General features: G+C 34.9%; 1 protein-coding gene across 14 annotated transcripts in view; it reads left to right on the top strand.

Annotated features, from left to right (window-relative positions):
• LOC129952570 (protein doublesex) overlaps positions 1–20463 on the top strand; it is a 298820-nt gene that overhangs the window by 34883 nt on the left and 243474 nt on the right. The gene's annotated exons all lie outside the window — the stretch shown is intronic.

Below are 20463 nucleotides of genomic sequence, written 5' to 3'. Positions count from 1 at the left end.
TTTTACGTTTTATTGAAATACTTTTTTTATGAATTGAATTGTAATTTATTGATCGGATATTTTTACGAATCCCGAAAAACTGTATCATGAAATCCGTTCGTAATGCAAAATTGTATGAGATTCTTCACTACGAACGGATTTCATGATACAATTTTTCGGGATTCGTAAAATTTTCCGATTACGATGGAATTCATGATAGGGCTGAATAGTTTACCAATCAAACAAAGACAAAACTGACACGAAATTAAAAAGAGTAAATTAATAGCAGCGCTTTTCCATTTGTTTTAAGTTTAAATGAAACAACATACAAAGTCCAAACTACCATTTTATTTCTAGAAAGCTAGTAGCATGACCTTTATTTTGAATAACAGCTTCAAAACGACGTTTCATTAAATCGACAAACCCCTCACATCTCTGTGGTGTTATTGATCAGCGTTGTTATTGATCCGCAAGCATGCTCAACTTCGGTCCATAACTGCTTGTTATTTTTTGGTTTGGTTTTCCAGGCTGCTTTTGTATGTCCGTCCAAAGATTCTTTCGAAGTCGGCGTATGGTAGTCTGACGTTTTTAAAAATTTGCACGTACAAGTGCTTTAGGATTATACTTTGAACTAAATTGAACCAACTCAATAGTATGAGAAGCATCCCTGAAATATATTAACTACATGAGGTTGGGTGCGTTCACTTTATTATGATATACAATTAAATGTGTGGTGTGTAATGTATACATTACAAACCCTTAAAGTTGGGGTTTGTTGTTTGTAGTTGGGATTTACTAAATTATGCCATACAATTCAAATTCGTATGTTCTCGTGTTTGCTGAGTCATCGATGGCCGCTGTACTCAATTCAGGTGTAACATCTTGACTTGTGCTTATTTCACGAATTCGATTCAAATGTTTTTTATTTCTCTCCCGTTTTGAGTAATTACACAATTATAATTTGAAGGACCAAATTTTTCTTTTATTTTCGCTGATGTCCAGCTTGGCTTGATGGGATTGATATATAGATATGGTACTTCTTTTTTTCGTTTGAGCTTTAGCAATGGTTTCCTTTACCAGGTGGTTTCAACAATGTAAAACGAGATTTGTATGTTCGGTTTAATATGACTTGTGATGGAGAAACTCCCTTGGTGCAATGCACACTAATGCGGTAATCGAATAGAAATATGTTTTAAAAAAAAATTAAATCGAGTGGTTTTTGTCTTCCAAGTTGGCTATGAGTGACTTTTTTACTGTTTTTACGGAATTTTCTGCTTGACCATTTGCAGCGGATGGCCAGTAAAAATATGTTTGATATGATTGTTTTTATAGAACTTCGCGAATTCATTTGACGTAAATTGCCTTCCGTTGTCACTGACAATTATATCGGGTAAACAAAATGTTTTTTCTCAGAAAATTAAATTAAATCTTCAATGTCTATCGATTTTGGGCCACCAAATGAATGATCGGGTCAATGTCTTGGTTTTGACTATAATCAAATAGGATTTATGTAAATCCAACAAATTCGTAATTTATTAGGGATAATGCTACGGTAACCACATAATAAACAACTGGACTCGACCGATAATTCATTACCCTTATTTTTATACGGAATAAATGTATCACCTGTTAAGGTCTACACTGTACCGTTTTAAACAACGTCCATCAATTTGTCGTCATCTTCGTCGAAGTCATCGTCATCGTCACTATCATCGACAATAACTATTTATGCTGACACAACTATTTTCTTTCTTTTTTTGCAAGCTTTAATATCTACTAAGTAAAATTTACAATTTGTATGTTCCTGCGAAGTCTAAGATTTTAGATTTAGATTTATAAATACATTTATTTCTTAAGAAGGTGAAATATACACAACAGTTCATATTATCATAATGTACATATATAAATATAAGAAATAAAGTAGTGGCATTTTGTATTTCAAAAATAAAAACAGTGCTCAAGCCGCTTCAAGATTAACAAATAAATTATAATAATTTGGGTGGGGTGACCATTAATTGAGAAAATTTGTACATTTCAAAATAAAAAAAAAAAGAAATATTAAAAATTTGAATCAATTATAGAAACCAAGAGAAATTAAACTAAATTGATTGCAAAAGTTATACGGAATAGAGAACAAAACTCTCTTTGATAATCACCAGAATATTGAGTCCTTTACATTCTTTCTAAATCATCAAAGTGAAAAGTAAACAACCAGGTCTTTACAAGTTTCTCGAAACGATTTGGTAATATAAATGATCTATTCATAATCGAAAGTTTATTAAATAAACGAGAAGACAAAACAGAATAGAAATTACGGAAGGTAGTAGTGCGGAATTTAGGAAAAGGTACCATACATTGCATGTTACCACGGAGGTTAAGGCTGTCCAAAACTCTGAAATTTAAATTTCCTGAGCGCTTGAAAAAAGTTTAAGGACTTTATAGCAATATAAATGTCTTAATGGAAGAATCTTCAACCCCGTGAATAATGAAAAACTATGATGCAGTCTATTTTCTGATAACATATTTTTGAAGTGTCAAAATCGGTTTTATTTCGTTTAAATGTATTCCACCCCAGCGTAGTACACCATATTGCAATTTAAATTGAAAGATTCCATAATGAATTTGTTTAAGCAGATCAAGTGAGCATAGTTTTTCCAGGTAGAAAAAATGCTGAGGTGTGGAACGTAAATACTTTTTTAAGTTCTTAGATTGATTACTAAAAGACATTTTAGAGTCAATTAGTAGACCTAAATAGTAGACCTAAATATTGAAATACATCAACTTTCTCAATATTGAAACAATGATCACTGTAATTGAAGTTGTGAGAGTATGTAATCGAGGTTGGATAATACAGTCAGTCACGAAAGTCTACATACACCCTTCAAAAATGCAAAATCATCAATAATAGGCAAAATTTCAGTGATATTTTTTTTTATTTAGAATATTTACAGCTTAACAACTAAAATAGAACAAAAAGATTTAATTTTTTTTAACAATTCACTTGAAATAACAAAAAAAAAAAAACAAAAAAATCATCTCACGAAAGTCTTCATACAGCTAATAATAAATATTTTAATTAAGAAAAAATAACAAATATAATGAACAAATTAATATTTTGTTGGACCTCCATTTGACTCCAGGACTGCTTTTAGTCTTCTAGGCATTGAAAGCACTAGATTTTCGGTGACATCAGGCGTAATGGAAGTCCAAGCATTTGTTAAAGCCGTTTTGAGGGAATTTCGATCGCTAATTTTATATTTCCGAATTCTGCGCTCTAACTCGTCCCAAATATTTTCGATGACATTGAGGTCTGGTGATTGGGGAGGAGGGTGGAGTTGTTTTGGGACCCTATACAGCAACCATTCTTTGACAATCTTCGCTGTATGTTTAGGGTCATTGTCTTGGTGTAGAACCCAGCTGTTACCAAGGCCTAATGAATCCGCAGAGACATGCAAATTACCTCGCAAAATATCCAGATATTGGTGACGATCCATGTTGCCCTCAATAAAAACCAGGTTACCAACACCAGAAGCTGCCATTGCTCCCCACACCATTACATGGCCACCACCGTGCTTGACTGTAGGAACCAAATTTTTTTCTTCCATTTCTTGATTCGCCCTTCGCCAAACTTTTCCCTTGCCATCGCATCCGAAGATGTTAAACTTACTTTCGTCCGTGAAAAGTACCGTTTTCCAGAAACTATGGTCATCCGTTATGTGCAGGTTTGCGAATTCCAAACGTTTTCGTCGGTTTACTTCACTTATAAAGGGTTTTCTTCGTGGAACTCTTCCATGAAATCCCTGCGATCTTAAGACTCTGCGCACGGCTTCTGGATGAATTGTCTTGCCTGATGTTTTCGCAATATCTTCCGCTAATTTTGGGGCACTTACACGGGGATTTCTGGTGACTTTTTTAATGACACTTCGGATGTCGCGACTACTGAGTTTTTTTGGGCGGCCAGAATGAGGATTATTTGAAACGTGACCTCTATCTCTATAATTTTTAATTATGGTCTGAACTGTTGCTCGACTTTTATCCACTATTTTAGCAATTTCACCGTAAATTTTTTTTCTCGTTGTTAAGTTTTACGATCAGATTTCGAATTTCAACCGGTATTTCTTTTCGCGTCGACATTTTCACAAAATTTCGTTCGATCGTTATAGCAGTCAAAGCAAAACTGGTTCATAATTTCAAAAAAATTCCTTTGATGCAAAAAAATAACGTTTTTTTTTGTAAAGAACGGCTGAAAAGCAGCTGTATGTAGACTTTCGTGAGATGATTTTTTTGTTTTTTTTGTTATTTCAAGTGAATTGTTAAAAAAATTTAAATCTTTTTGTTCTATTTTAGTTGTTAAGCTGTAAATATTCTAAATAATAAAAAATGTCACTGAAATTTTGTCTATTATTGATGATTTTGCATTTTTCAAGGGTGTATGTAGACTTTCGTGACTGACTGTATATACAATGGCAACTTTGCAATTTGAATCTAAGGCTCATGGAAGAAAATATCCAGTTCCAAGGAGTTCTGTTGAGTAAGACTAAAGAACATAATTTTTGTTTTTGCTTATGTTAAGCGAACCATGACCTAAGCATATGTACTTGTACATCCCAATCAATTTCACAGACGAGGTCCAGGAGGCTTTCAGCACCAAATGCACAACCAACGTCATCAGCAAAAGCAGTAACATTTGATTTTAGTTTTATGATGAATAAAGAATTAATATATATGAATATATATTAGCACCGAACCTTGTGGAACCCCTATGTTGGTAAATTTGAACCCACTTCTAAAATTACCAATTATAACTCTCAGTGGCCTATTATGAAGATAGGATCTAAAACCAGTCCTTCATAAAGCTTCTTAAACCCAAATTTTCTAGTTTGGTAACCATTATATCATGGTTCACCATATCAAACAATTTAGTGATATCGACATAGAGCCCAGCTGTGAACTTTTTTTATCTAGGTTATTAAAGACATCAGGGCAAAATTTCAGAAGGGCATCTTCCGTCGATTTTTTTTCCTGAAAACCGAATTGCAGAGAATTTAAAAATTGTTTTTTATCTAAAAAATCAATAAGTCTCTTTTTAATACTTTTTCAAAAATGTTACTTATTGAAGAAAGGATTAAAATAGGCCTGTAATTACAAACTTCTTTCTCTGAACCTTTATTAAAGATTGCAACAACATCAGCACATTTCAATGGTTCAGGAAAAGTTCCTGAGAACATGCCTTTATTAAATATAAAGGCCAAGGCATCTACTATGAAACACGCAATATTTTTAAGCACCTTAGCTGAAATTCCATCAGGTCCACAAGAATCCGAATTTTTTAGACTGCCAATACATTTAAGGAGCCCTAAACCGGTTATGGGTTCAAAGAAAAACCAGTTTTGGTTCAAAGACTCACCACAAATAATTGCAGATCTGCAAGAAGTACAGTTAGAAGAAAAAGAAGACTGTAAGGTGTTTGTTGCATTGACAAAGTAATCAATAATGTTTTTATCAGATACCACATTTTCGCCAAATTTAATACTAATATCCTTATTTGAGGATGTAGGTTTGTTGAGAATGCTGCTCACCAATTTCCATTCATTTTTAATGCCACGTTTAGCCAGATAGTTGCTAAAATAGTGGTCTCTACAAAGCGGAACTTCTTTTCCAAGTTTGGAACACATCCTTTCGTATCGTATTTTTAAGATTTGGTTAAGTGGATGTTTTGCACATTTGGTTCTTAATTTATTTTTCAGATTAATTTTTCTTAACAAATAGTTGTTTAACCACGGTTTTAATTTTATTTGCTTACATCTTTTATTCATAGTATAACTACATTTAGAAATATATTTTTTTAAAGTTTCAATAAAGATATCATAGGCTATCGAAATGTTATCCTCCAAGTAAAATAATTGCCAATATTCAAGAGAAAGTTTTGTTTTCAATAGGAAAAAATTGATTTCCGTTTTTTCAATACTTAAAACAGGAGATGAAGTTTGGATATTACTAGGGCAACTCACTAAAATACCTGTCATGGCATGGTCAGTAATGCCTAGATCGAAAATACAATTTTCAGTTGGGAGCAGTTGGAAAAACGGCCATAAATATGATCTAGACATTTCCCGGACGTAGGTCTTGTTTGTTCGTTAATAAAAGAAGCCAAGTCATGAGAAGCAAGAACCGACAAATAAGCAGAAACGGCATCTGAATTTTTCAAAATATCGATATTTATGTCTCCTAAAATAATTAAGTTCTTCGAATTTTCTCTATCCAAAAGAAATAAAAAATTCATCCATAAACACAGACGCACTATATTTATGAAATCTATAAATGCAAAGAATAACAATGTCTTCTCGGTCTAGTTTAAAAGACAGTTTTAAAATATCGGCGCTCAAAAAATTTATTTCAATTAAAACACATTCATAATCATCCTTAACAAAACAACCCGCAACGCCAGCACAATAATAATCATTCGTTTTAGCAAAAAATTTTAAACCAGGCAAAGTATAATCATTTATCTCAAACATAGTATGTATGTATATATCCAAATCTCTGAGACAAATAAGAAGTCATACATGCAAAAGAATCTAGATGAAAAACAAGGCAAGCAAAATTCTCCATTAAGCTTCTTATATTCTGGTGAATCAAATATAGCTTGTTAGAGCAGTAGTTTTTAGAAGTAAAACATTTTTTCACAATTATTATGTGAGTTTAAAAGATTGAAGGTAGGAACATCATCACTAATAAATTCAAAGTTCAAATTCATTTAGTTAAATAAGAAAAGAAAAAAAATTATAATATATAATTCAGGTCTTCAAAAGACCTTATAGGGATGGGATCACTACCTTCAATCTCTCTCATTAAAATTCTCTTGTTTTTAAACCATACGTATTTATACAATTTCTCCATCTTAATCGCCTTCGCTTGCATCAACAATGCATGGGAATGAAACAACCAATTCAACGGAATTACAAACTGAACTTTATTTTTCGGAGGTAACTTTAAGAATAATTACAGCAATCAATATAATTTTATATGAAGCCTAACTAATATAATATAAAGTGCTGATATTGCAATTGAAGTTCTGATATTACAATTGAAGTTAGTATGCAACCTCGAACATTCACCTGAAATCGGATTTCCCGGTGGGAATGCACTGACTGTATTGAACGGAAGCTCGTGTGCTTCGTTGGCATTTTATATGACGGGTCAATGCTTGCTCTCGCTAACTGCAGCCCCTTCAAATATCTGCGTCCCGCAGATCATTCGTTGCACACTGGGGGCAGCAACCTTTTCCTCTCTTGATGTTTGGTCCCTGGGGTAGGTCGAAGTCCTCATATTGGTTTTCTACGGAACGACAAGCGAAGCTCTGGGATGTTGGTTTTCCCATAGATTTTTCTCCAAAGTAGAAAGATGATAGCTACGACTGTTAGGAGTAAGCAGATTTCTGTAAACATAAAGGAGTTAAGATTTTTTTTAACGTTATTAATAAGTTCTATATTTTTGGTGCTGAGATCATGCACGTATTTCAAATTTGATTTGATCCTGTGGATGGTTATGTTTGCCAGGACGGGAGGAAGCGCTTGGGGACTCAAAACTGACTCACTGTTATACGTCTAATACTTTATTTGAACCATCTCGTTGTCTAGTTGGATCAGGTAGTTACCTTTCCACCCTTAAGAAGTCTAGAAGTTTTGTATGTATGTTTTCGTTACACACCGAGGTGTTACCTATGTTATCACAATCTTCATTTAACCCGTAAGTTACGTCATGAATTTGAAAAAGTCTCTAGTAGTCTAAGTCAACTTGTCTGTTCTTTAATCGCTGCATGAACAGTGATTAGATGGTGTACCTTAGGGTCAATTTTCGGTATAGATAATACGTAAAGGAGCAATGTTCCATTAAAATATACTGAAGGTCGTCCGTATTCTACAGCTTCTACAACATTTTGATAAGATAGAGTTTCGAGTTCGTTCAGTATGGTATTAATTTCTTCTGAGTCCAAAAGATTGCTATAGACGATGCCATTCTTGGCCATTTACTATCTATCCTTTAAAATAAGTATCTTATCTAGTAAGTCATGTCTGAGTTTGTTGTCTCTGTTTTTTGAATAGCGTTATTATAACGTTCGATTAGTTTATTAAGTTTCTCCGTTACTTCCTGAGTCTTATCAAACAATTTCCTGTTGATAACATATTTTCGGTTGTTGTTTCCCGTGATCTCTGTCTGTGCATTTAAAAGATTATCCCAGTCAGTTGAGCCTGGAGAACCACCTATCCATTTCCAGGCAGTTCCTATCCAACTCACTGACCTAACCTGCCTCGTTTTCTTGTCTCTTAATTCATTTATCCTTTGTTTGATCTGAGTTATGTTATATTGAGTTATAATAAAATTTCTTTAAATTTAAATTATAGAATATAAATTTAGTATATTTTTTTGAATGTGTGCACGTATGCAATTTAATTATTTTTTTATTACAATTTTGTAATTCAATTAATGTTGTACTTTCTTTACATTAATTCCTTTCTTTTTTGTATTGATAAATAATTTTTCATATTTATGATGCCCAATGAGTTAGCTCTCCATTAAATTTTCGGGGTAGTCACTGGATCGGAAGGTTCGTATTGTTCCGCTTTGGCTTGTAAGGTTAAATTTTCAAACAGCCTACTATGGTACGAGGACCAGCACCACCGTTATTACGTTTAAGTAATTTTTTAGTGAACGGGCCCCTTGTTTCGCGAGGGCTAACTTCTAGGCATATTTATACATTCTTATTTTGTTAATTTTTATATTAGGCCTGCGCCCATTCTTCTCTTTTTTTTGTATATGTATATTTTATATACATATGTACGTATAGAGAAAAGAAAAATGTTGATTTTTTGTTCATAAAAACATTATTTTATGTTTTTTAAATAGGTTTTGTGTTATCGTCACTCGATTGTCTCTTGCGACAATCTCTTTTCGGTATAAAGGTTTGTTCTTACTTTTTATACTTTTGATTGCGACGAAAACGACATCCCCATAATTGTATTTCCCTGGTACCACCCTTCTCTTGTTTTCCCGGATATTTCTGGCCTCCATGTTTCTTTTAATTATCCCCCTAAGATCTTTGTTAATCCTATTGAACCTATTGAAAAATATATCGCTTGGCTTTCTATTTGTAACAGAATGTACAGTGTTATTATACCTATCGACAGCGACGTATACGAGTTCTTTAACCTTTAAATCTGAGTGCTCTGCTTTAAGACATCGATATATATCGAGAACCGTAGAGTGAACGCGCTCGATTTGACCATTAACTTCACTTCTGTGAGATGGTGTTAGGTACAATTTGATTCCCAAATTTTGTATTAAATTAAGTACAATTGGACTGAGAAAACTTCTTTCATTGTCTGTTACTAGAATCAGGGAAACAGTAAAGTAGTGAAGGATTTTAATCATTTTCGATCTGAGGTATATGGCTGATCGGTCCTTGATGTGGAAAAATTTGTAAAACTTGGAAAATTTATCTACAACTGTCAGAAACTTCTCATTCTGAATTTCCATTATGTCCATGTGAAATTATTCACATGAATAATAGGAGCAGGTGTAGCTTGTAGTTTAGGGCTTGTAGGATGTCTATCGTATTTGTTTGCTTTGCAAATCTCACAAGAAGCAACAAATTTCTTTATAATAGACATCATTCGGGGGAAGTAATAGTCTTAAGGTATCTGCGCCTTATTTTCTCTGGGAGCGCGGTGAGCTCTTCTATGTTCTTTTTCTATGATGCAAAATCTATGGTCCTCATTGGCTACGTCTTCGACTATCCTTTAATCACTCTAATTTTGTATTTTTCAAAATGCTCCAGGTATACGTTTTGTAACATCCAGAGGTATTCCTCGGGAAGTTTTATACCATTCATAACATTTGGATTGAGATTTTCTCTCAACGCCTCCCTTAATCTTTCTTCATCATCTAATTTTTAGAGGAGATATAATGGCGATAGAATCCAGGGTGTGGTTCCTCGTGGGAACACATGCCAAGGCGGGCGAATGTAAAAACTAGTTGGTTCCTAAAAACATTAAGTGGAACTTCAACATGTGGTATTAGATCTGTACCATCTTGGTTAGCACTATGCATGGTACAAGATTCTTCGGTGTCAGATAGAGATAGTTCACGCAATCTTTCATCAGCAGTTGCAGTCAGTATGTTGTCTGTTCCGTCACTTTGTCCCTCGTATGCCGTTTCTGTACTTGTATGTGTGTTAGCTGTGTCTGTTCGAGAAGAAGAGGAGCTTGAACCTGAAAGGTTATTGACTTGCGTTGGAAGCCGCGAGAGAGCATCAGCCACAAAGTTTGATTTACAAGGTGTGTAAATCAACTCGTAGTTATATTCCTCGATTCTGGCCTTCCAACGTTTGAGCTTTGCATTATAGTTCCTGTTACTAAGGGTGTAGGTCAGGGGTTGATGATCAGTGTATACTGTATATCCTGATCTTCTTAGCTCCGATCATTTTTCTCATTTGTTGCATAGCCTTCTGTTCTACTCAGTGAACGAGAAATGAATGAAATTGGCCTATCCTTACCAGGTTCACCTTGGGATAGTACGGCGCCAATAGCATAGTCGGAGGCGTCTGTCATCAAGTTAAAGGGTTTTTCGAAGTCAGGGAAGGCTAACACTTCTGCTGAGGTGAGAAGTTTTTTTTAAAGTTTGGAATGCTTTTAATCCTTCGTCATCAAGTTCATTGGCAACTTTCTTGGATTGGTTGGCTTTTATTTGCGATAATTCTCCACGAGTCATATTCGTTAAAGGTTTCGCAATTTTGGCGTAGTTTTGAATAAATCGTCTATAGTAAGACGTAAGGCCAAGAAAACTCTTCAGTTCCTTCAGAGTATTTGGTGAAAGGATAGCTTCGATAGCCCTTACTTTATTTGGGTTAGGGACGATGCCGTCTGATGTCACCAAGAATCCTAAAAATTCAACACTATCGTTTAGAAAATGAGTCTTTTCGAGATAAACCTTAAGGCCAGCCTCGTGGAGTTTTGATAAGATGGTCTCTATATCTTTAAGATGGTCTTCTATCGTCTTGCTATAAATGGTTATATCGTCAATGTAGACATAACAGATCTTCCCAATCAGCTCCTTTAGAACGTCGTCTATCATACGTTTAAAAATGGCTGGAGCATTTTTCAGTCCGAATGGTAGCCTAAGGAACTTGAACTTGCCATTCATCGTGGAGAAGGCGGTTTTAGGGATATCTTTCTCATGCATAGCAATCTGATAGAATCCCGAGGTGAGGTCTAAAGTGGGGAAAAACTTAGCATAACCAATACTGGCATGTGTGTTGTTTATATCCGGGATAGGATATGTATCTGAAACAGTGACGGCATTGAGGCGTTGAAAATCTATCACCATTCTGTATTGTTTTTCTCCGTTTGGTTTGTCCTTCTTCGGCACAACCCAAATATTAAAATTATAGGGATTTTTGGAGGGTCGAATAATTTTTTCATTTGCATTTTGTTCTCTATAATAAGAGAATTTTGTAAAAACAATTTGGTTGTAACGAATTGCAGTGTGTTTGCTTCGAACTGTCAAACTCTATTCCCGTTCCACATACCATCCACACTGCAACGAATAAATTGTTTGCGCTCAACTTAACCTCAAAATTATACCACTCTTGTTTTGTTTGTTGAAAAGGGTAATTAAAAATTGACAATTCGTCGCTGTCTGCGAACAGATATAAAGCTCATGTGAAAGGAAAGTCGAAATATGCGAACATCCACAGTTCGCAGTTCGCAGTTCGTAGCTCATGTGCAAGATGCTATAGGGTATCGTCGCCGATTATTCCTTCGAATGATTGTAAGGTTTGGAGGATAAAGATAAAAGGTTACTTCTAAATCGCAGCCAACAAAGGCCTACTGATATGAAAAGGGTTTTTGACAGGATGGGGTACAGGTACTAAGTTTGGCCTAATAACATTTTTATTCGCACCCGTATCGACAAGGAAGTGTAGAATTTGTCCGTCCCGCGGACAATACTCTATATATGGTACGCTGGAAACGAGGCTTCTGTCATAAAATTTTCCTCAGCGGGGGTTGTTGTATTCGAACAGCTTGTACGTGCATCGAACTATTTCTAAAATTGAGATTTTGCATCTCAAGGCATGCCGAATAAGCCTTTGGTAGAGTTTTAGGCTTCTGAATAATCAGAAGGTGTGAAAGATCTCCACTCAGTCCCCTTATGAAAACGTCTAATGCCTAATCTTGTTCCCAATTGAACTTAACTGTTTTGTAATTGATTCTATAACATCCCTACCCCCGTACTGTTTAATCTGAACAAAACGTGTCTCAAATCCTCGTAACTGATCAAGGACAGAGTTAACTGCTCCTGGCAGTTGTGTAACGGAAATTTGGAGGTCTTCCATTTTGAGTGGTACCAAAGATAATTTTAAATAATTTATATTGATTTAATTTGCTCTTTTCTTTCGCTTTATAGGAAATTGTCTCTATTTATTAGTGTAAGTTTATGAGCTTTTATATTTAATTCAATTTAATTTTTGAAAATTTTGTAAAATTATAATCAAATATATATAGTATACAAGTAAATAGGTATGTATCTGTATGTGACAAAATTTTTAGTTATATAAAAATAGTAAATGGTCCAAAATGTAATAATTTTTGTTATATTCTTACAAAAAAAACGACAGCATCTTTTCCTTGGTTTTAAAGTTGATTTTTAAATATTCCAGCACAACAAAATGACAGCTTCTCTTTCTTGGTTAGTTGATTCTTAAATATTCCAGCAACAAAATTACAGCACCTTTTTCTTGGTTTTAAAGTTGATTTTTAGTTATTACAGCACAGGGTAATCGTTTTATAAATATATTCTCGTATTAAATATTCTAGCCTATCAAATTAACAACTTTATATTCTCATAATAAATTTTGTGATAAACATTCTTTTTTTTTCTTTTTTTATTCGATCAAATCACATTCACTTTGATATCAGCTTTTATAACAGCCTTATATTTTCATAATCAATTTTGTGTAAAATTTACTCTTTTTTTTCTTTAGATCAAATCACATTCACTTTGATTTAACTTGTTTTAACTTATCTTGTCTAAATAATTATTGATGATTTTATTTGTTCTGGTGATGAATGTCCAAATTTTCTTTAAAAAGATTAGTTTTTTATTATATAATTTCGAGAGTAAGATATTTTTTATTTTTGTAGACGGGACGGTTGGTTCCCTGCTCGGGCATTTGAGTACGTTAATAACAAAACAAATTATTTTCTTCGAGCTCAACTGCTCGGAAATGAAACAACCAATTCAACGGAATAACAAACTGAACTTTATTGTTCGGAGGTAACTTTAAGAATAATTACAGCAATTAATATAATTCTATATGAAGCCTAACTAATATAATATAAAGTGCTGATATTGCAATTGAAGTTCTGATATTACAATTGAAGTTCCCATGCAACCTCGAACATTTACTTGGAATCGGATTTTGCGGTGGGAACGCATTGACTCTATTGGACGGAAGCTCGTGTGCTTCGTTGGCAGTTTATATGACGGGTCAATGCCTGCTCGTGTTAACTTTGATGTAGATAACTCGTCTCTGTCCACTGCCGACGCTGTTGTCTGCACACCATGAATTAATTTTTTGTTGATTGTTTGCCTTTTCTTTCATAATTCGTAATTTAAGAGTTTTATCAGCTAGCTCTATGAATAATACTGGTTTTCTCTCTTGATTTTTTTTCGCTCGACTCTCTGCCTCTACTTTTTTAACAACACTTGCTTATATCACAATCATTCACCTCAACATTAATAGCTTCTCGGAAGATCTTTTGTGCGACGCTTTTGAAGTTGTCATTGATGTCGATTAATCCCGTGATTTCGATGCACTGTTTTCTAGAAGATGAACTCTAGATTAAAGCAACTCGTTCTCTTATGTTAAAGCTGATAGAGAAACTAGAAATTCTTTATTAACCGCTTCTAAGTTCGTGATTTTTTTGTAGATCATTTGCAGGGTAATTTCACCTTTATTTTCTACACTAATTACATTATCATTATCTGTGCTATTTTTCTCTTGTGCTGGCGCCATGTCAGTGCATGGAGCTAAATTGTCACCACTCGATGAGCTTTGATAAAACTTGTCATACCGTCGCACTGCCTGGCACTTGATCGAGATGATGAATTGTTGAACGTCTTTTCGCTGAGCACTTTTTACATCGAAATGATTTATTAGTGGTTTTCATATAATCGATATCAACTTTTAGTAGACCGACACAAGCACCATGAAATGACCAATTCACGACATTCGCAATAGATCGTTTTTTAGTCTTTTTGGTACTTTAAATGCGAAAGTGCGTAGAGACTCTTCTTCAGATCAGTACGTAGCTTGTCTATGTATATGTTTTTCCCAAAGGAAATGGCAATCAATAACAACTCCAAAATATCTATAGAGTTCAACAACTTAAATGCAAGTTGTGGGCGTTATTGGACAGAGATCATTCCTGGAATATATTTGTTTGGCTGTTTTTTTTTACATGCGGACTTCGGATATGCATAAGTTTTGTCTTAGAAGCATTTATTACAATTCCTTATCGTGACAACATCGAACATTAGTATTGAATTCGTTTTGCATTGTCATTGTGGCCGATTCCAGAGACCTATCGCGAACAACAATTGCCCCTAAGTGACTTTATACCCGTGTTTACCTCACAATCATCGGTAGCATATGTAAAAATTGTGGTTACTTGATGAGTATTTGTGTGTATGGATGTACCTCACAATCATCGGAAGCATATGTAAAAATTGTGTTTACTTGATGAGTATTTGTGTGTATGGATGTTTTCACATCACATTGATGTATTATATTTGCTCTTTATGATGAGAAAAACCCAGCAAACTCATTCGCTAATGATTTAAATTCTGTTTTAAAGTTTTTTTGTTAATGTATCATCAATACTAGATTTTTTACTTCCTAGAATTTCATTTATCAATCCCCAAGCTTTCCTCGGATTTGTTTTGAGCTCTTTGAATTAGTTCTTATAAAAATTAGATTTTTGGATTAATATGGCCTTATTTATTTTGTTTCATAAGACCTTGTAATCGTTTTGATATCTTTTGTTTTTATGTTGTTTTTCCATTTTAAATAAAGTGTGTCTCTTTTACAGTCAGCAATGAGTTCTGATGCTATCCATGGGTTGTTTTTCCGTGGTTTTTGAATTTCTTGTAGTGACTGTTGATTTTATGTATATATCTTTAAGTTAAGCGAAAGTATTATACATTGTTTCAACAGTTTTAAAAGAGGAAAATTTAAAACAGAAATCCAATTTTCTTCCCGAATAAGTTGGTTTAATTTATAATTGTTTATTTGTTTTAATGTAATACAGTGTTGGGTAGTGGTCTGAAGTTTCGTTTTCAATTACCAATGTGTATATTGGTTAATCTATTTTACTAATTAAGATGTGATCAATCAAGGGCTTAGTTTCATGGATCAATTCTTTGTTATGACGTTCAAAAGTCTCGGCGATAAAAGCATCTCTTTTACATAGCTAATATTTAATTTAGATTTTTTAACATCAATATTTATATCACCCATAACAATATATTCTTAATTTTTCTTCATTTCCTTTAAATCATTACCAAGTTCTTCCTTAAATGAAACTTTACTTAAACCAAGAGGTCTATATATTGCAGTTGAAATCAACTGCAAGTTCATGTGTTTCGATTGACTTATCCATTTATGTTTACTCTTTTTAAATTTGTGTTCGCTCTCATAAATAGCAAGAACAATTACATTGTGCTTATTATATTACTCATGTGCTAATAATAACTATGGATTGACTCTTCTCGCTTCTCCGAGCTAATATTTTTCCCGCACTCTCCCACAGATACTTCCAATTTGTGAGAAAATAGTGCGTATACGCCCGAATGCACATTTTCACGATTGTTTGTTTTTTGCAAATATATAGGAAACCTTAGATAAAATTGAACTATCAAGTATAAATCTAATAGGAGAAATTAAAACCATCAGTCAGTACATACAGTTTGAGAATTCTCGTCGATATGTATAGTATAGCAAATCTCTGAACCATTCATTAATTGATTTCTATTTTAAGCTCAAATCATGTGGGATGTATGTGGAATCAGAGATGAGTGGCGTCAAAGAAAAAAAATTACTCCGATCGTAAGGAGGTTTTTTGTATGAAATTTTATACTCACAGTTTAAGGCAGCTGCTTGCCGAATTTACAATTGAATATTTAGAATGAAACAACAACAACTTGAGTGTGCTACCACCACGTTCATAGGCTGGAGTTATAGCTATTTCACGGGGACCAACCCGATCCTACTCCGATCGTTGTCTTCGCAATCGCAATATAAGAGCTTCTTGGTACTCACTTACTCAACGCTCATTGAGTATCAACTACAAATCAATACAAACCAAAGAAGTGTGAGAATGAATTCCAATACTTACAACATGAAGTGTAGATTTCCAAATATGGAAGTGTTTCCGGTTCGTGATTTTGTACTGATTTTAGACTGGAAAACCATTGTTTGGTCACATATATTTCTGAAAAATTCAAAAATAATTTTTGAAACCCAATATGTGGTTTTCTGGTCTAAGATTCGGCCAGAAAGTAATTCAACCGGTACACTTCCTCCCGCTATTATCAAACCGCTCTCTTTCGAAAGTTCGAACTTGACCAAGGTTACTGGCAGGCTATAAAAACCTCTCTTCGATGCAGAACCGGTCTTTATTAACAACTCTATTTCTCAGAACGACGACGTTAATTTCAGTCCTATCGCGTTAGTTATTTCGGTTCAGAACTCACAATGTATATGTTCAGCTGTGTTCAAAATAATAGGAGTGCTTTTACAAAATTTGCTCAAGTGTTTTTACCATGTGTATACGGTAATCAGCCCATTTCTCTACCGGTAAGTATAACGGGACATTAAAGATGATAAAGCAATGAACTGGTTTAAAATTCATAACCGTTTACATTTGTAACCAGAGATGAAATAATCTTTACTCTCAATCAGGCTATTCAAAATAATATGAGTGTGAGTTATATTGTACGTTAAAAAAAAAAATCAAAAACTTAAAAAAATAAACAGTAAGTAACTAAATTAAAATAGGAATATTAAATAGTTGGAATATCGAATATCTAACCAAGTTTGGTTATTTAGTGGGCCGAGGAAAGCACTGCACTGCAAACGGGAAAAACATATAAGGATATAAAGTTGATGTTGGGGTGCTCTGACCAAATGATCGCCAATACTGTAAAATATGAAAAAAAAAAGTCGAAACCCGGGGACGGAAACTAGTGAAAATGATGATCGTCGTATTGTTCGCTACAGCCGAAAGGATCCTTTTGCGTCCTCTAAGATGATCTAAGAAGATCTAGGACTGGCACTAAGTAGCGTAACAATAAGACGGCGATTGTTGGAATACAATCGTTCCGCTCGCAGTCCACGAAAAGTGCCGATGCTTACAAAAAAACATGTAGCCACTCGTTTGAAATTTGCAAGAAGCCATGCTTATTGGCCTGCAGAGAAATGGCGAAACATTTTGTGGGCTGACGAGACCAAAATTGTTTTATTCGGTGGAACTGGCTCTAGGCAATACGTCCGACGTCCAGAAAATTCCGAGTTTAAGCCTCGGTACACCATTAGGGTCCGGCCACGTAATGAGCGACGAGCGACTGAGCGACCGAGCGACGAGCCGCTGAGCGACTCAAAAAAATTAGAACACATGAAATCGTATGGAGGTGGCCACATAAGCCGTAAGCGACTGAGCGAATTTTCAAGCGACAGAGCGACGTCGCTTAGCAATCAAATTTGTTTTAATTTTTCAGTCGATCGCTGAGCGACGTAAAAAAAAGATGTCTACAATAAACATTGAAAGTTTAATTTCAGCTGTCCAAAGCCGCCCAATGCTATGGCAGGACACCCACAAAGATCACAAAAATAAAAATGTCACCGATAAAGAGTGGGAAAAAGTTGGACAAATTTGTAATTGTTCTGGTAAGTTTAATTTATTTAATCTTTACAAATAGTAGTGTTTTTTGTTCAATGCCCGAATTCCCAAAAATATTGCACAAGCTCGTTTCTTGTTTTTAACGCATTGCTTGAGCTTCTGTTATAACGGGACTGTTCTTCTTGGGTGGTTGCATTTGTTTGAGCTAAGTCATTAGCCATTTCTGCAGACACGTGTATATAATCAAGGTCACTGTCGCCATCGCACTCTCTCACAAAATTGTGCAGTATACAAGCACATTTAATTAAACGAACTGCAGTGCTTGGCTTTGTTTCGATGTTTTTTTGTAAAAACCGCCATTTCTTGCTTAATATGCCAAATGCACACTCAATGCATTTTCTTGCGATTGAAAGTTTTTTGTTGAAGTTTTCTGTTTGAGCATTTAAGTTTCTCCTTGGATAAGGTCTTAGTAAATAGTTTTTCAGGGGGTAAGCCTCATCTCCGATTAAAAAATTGGGAAGAACAATGTTTGATTCTGGTAATGCTTGTGGAGGTGGAACGTTAAATTTATCAGCTTCAAGTAATTTGAACAAAGTAGATCCAGAAAATGTACCACCATCACTTTGTTTTCCTCTCCCACCCACCTCGATTGTTAGAAACTTTTTGTCAGCATCAGCTACAGCTTGCAGTACAATAGAAAAATAATGCAGGTAGTTAAAATAATGAGAGCCAGAATTTGCTGGACATTGAATTTGGCAATGTCTACCATCAATACTGCCAAAACAGTTAGGAAATTTCCAGCGTCGGTAGTAATCGTTAATAACATTTCGAAGGTGGTCAGTTGTTGGTATAGGCATATATTCTTCCACAAGTTGTTCCCATATGATAACGCTAGTTTCCAAGACAATGTTACTTACTGTGCTTCTGCCCATTCGAAAAGCAAAAGCTAAATCTCGAAACGAAAGACCTGTTGCGAGAAATCTGAAAACATTGAAGATACAAAAATTGTAAATAGTATATGTACGTATAATTATATTTCAAATTTCAGGAGCCAATGTAAAACTAAAGTGGAAAAACCTAAAAGACACTTTTCGAAGGGTTCTTCGAAAAGCTCCACGTCCAGTATCGGGATCCGAAGCTCCACCAACAAAACCGAAATGGCCATTTTTTGAAATGATGGCCTTTACGAGGCAGACAATTGAACCCGATCCAACTGAGGGAAATCTTCGAGAACCAGAAAGTTATTCAATGGCTCAAAATCGTTTTTTCGCAGAAACAATATCAGATTTACTGGAAGAAGAGGATGTAACCCTTTCAAGTGTCAATATGCTTACAAACAGCACTCCTTCTACGAGCACCAGCTGCCCCCAAAACGTGCGAAAAAATAAAAATAAGAGAGCGTCAACATACAATTTGGAGTCAGAATTTCTCGAGTTAGAAAAAGAAAGACTACAAATTTTAAAGAAAGAGGTAGCAAAAAAAGAAGAGGATAGTGATGACCTTCAATTTTTCAAAAGTCTTTTGCCATTTATGGCACAATTTAACAATTTTGAAAAACTTGAGATAAGAACTGACATTCAAAATATTATATTGGATAAACTGAAGAATACAAATAAAGATTAAAAAAATTAAAAAAAAAACTAACCTTAAACATAAAACCAGCCGTTGTTCTGGACTAATTGCTTTCTTTTGTCTTGTTAATTTTGGTCGAACTTTTTCCAACAGCAAATCAAAAGATGGTACTGACATACGACAATATTGCCAAAAGCGATCTGGAAATCTGCGAAGATTTAGATATAAATGATGAAATTCACCATAATTTTCCCTTTCACGATTTATGGGGTGTACACCAAATCTACGGATTCTCGATCTTATTACAGATCTATAAATATGAGCGCGACTTTCAACCAGTAAGCTACGATGAACCGCACTTGACGAAGGCATTTTTCCAACTAATCGCTCAGCGACGTGTCGTTTAGAAAATGGCCACCCATCGCTCAGATTGGTCGCTCAGCGACTCGTCGCTCGGTCGCTCAGTCGCTCGTCGCTCATTGCGTGGCCGAAGCCTTAGAACGGTAAAGCTTGGAGGTGCTAAAGTGATGGCATAGGGCAGTTTTTCATATGCTGGTGTTGGCCCCATACATCAAATCATTGGCACGATGGACCAGCGCGTTTATGTGGATATAATGTCCAGTGTGATGCTGCCTTATGCAAGTTGGAATATGCCGGTTATATGGGTATTTCAACAGGACAACGACCCCAAACACACCAGTAAGTCTGCCAAGGAATGGTTTCGGGTCAATGGGGTTTAGGTCATGGACTGGCCAGCTTAGTCGCCTGACCTCAATCCCATAGAAGATTTATGGGCAGATGTGAAAAAGGGTGTTCCTCGACGAAGACCCTTGAATTCGAGGCAGTTGTGGGACGCAGTCGAGGAAACATGGAACTAAATTCCAGTTGAGCGTTGTCAGGCCCTTGTGAACTCTGTACCACGCCGATATGCAGAAATTATAAAAAACAAAGG

This window comes from Eupeodes corollae, chromosome 1 (genome assembly GCF_945859685.1).
Source record: "Eupeodes corollae chromosome 1, idEupCoro1.1, whole genome shotgun sequence".
Classification (NCBI taxonomy): domain Eukaryota; kingdom Metazoa; phylum Arthropoda; class Insecta; order Diptera; family Syrphidae; genus Eupeodes; species Eupeodes corollae.
The sequence above is the reverse complement of the archived record's forward strand: the minus strand, read 5'-3'. Positions and strand labels throughout refer to the sequence as shown.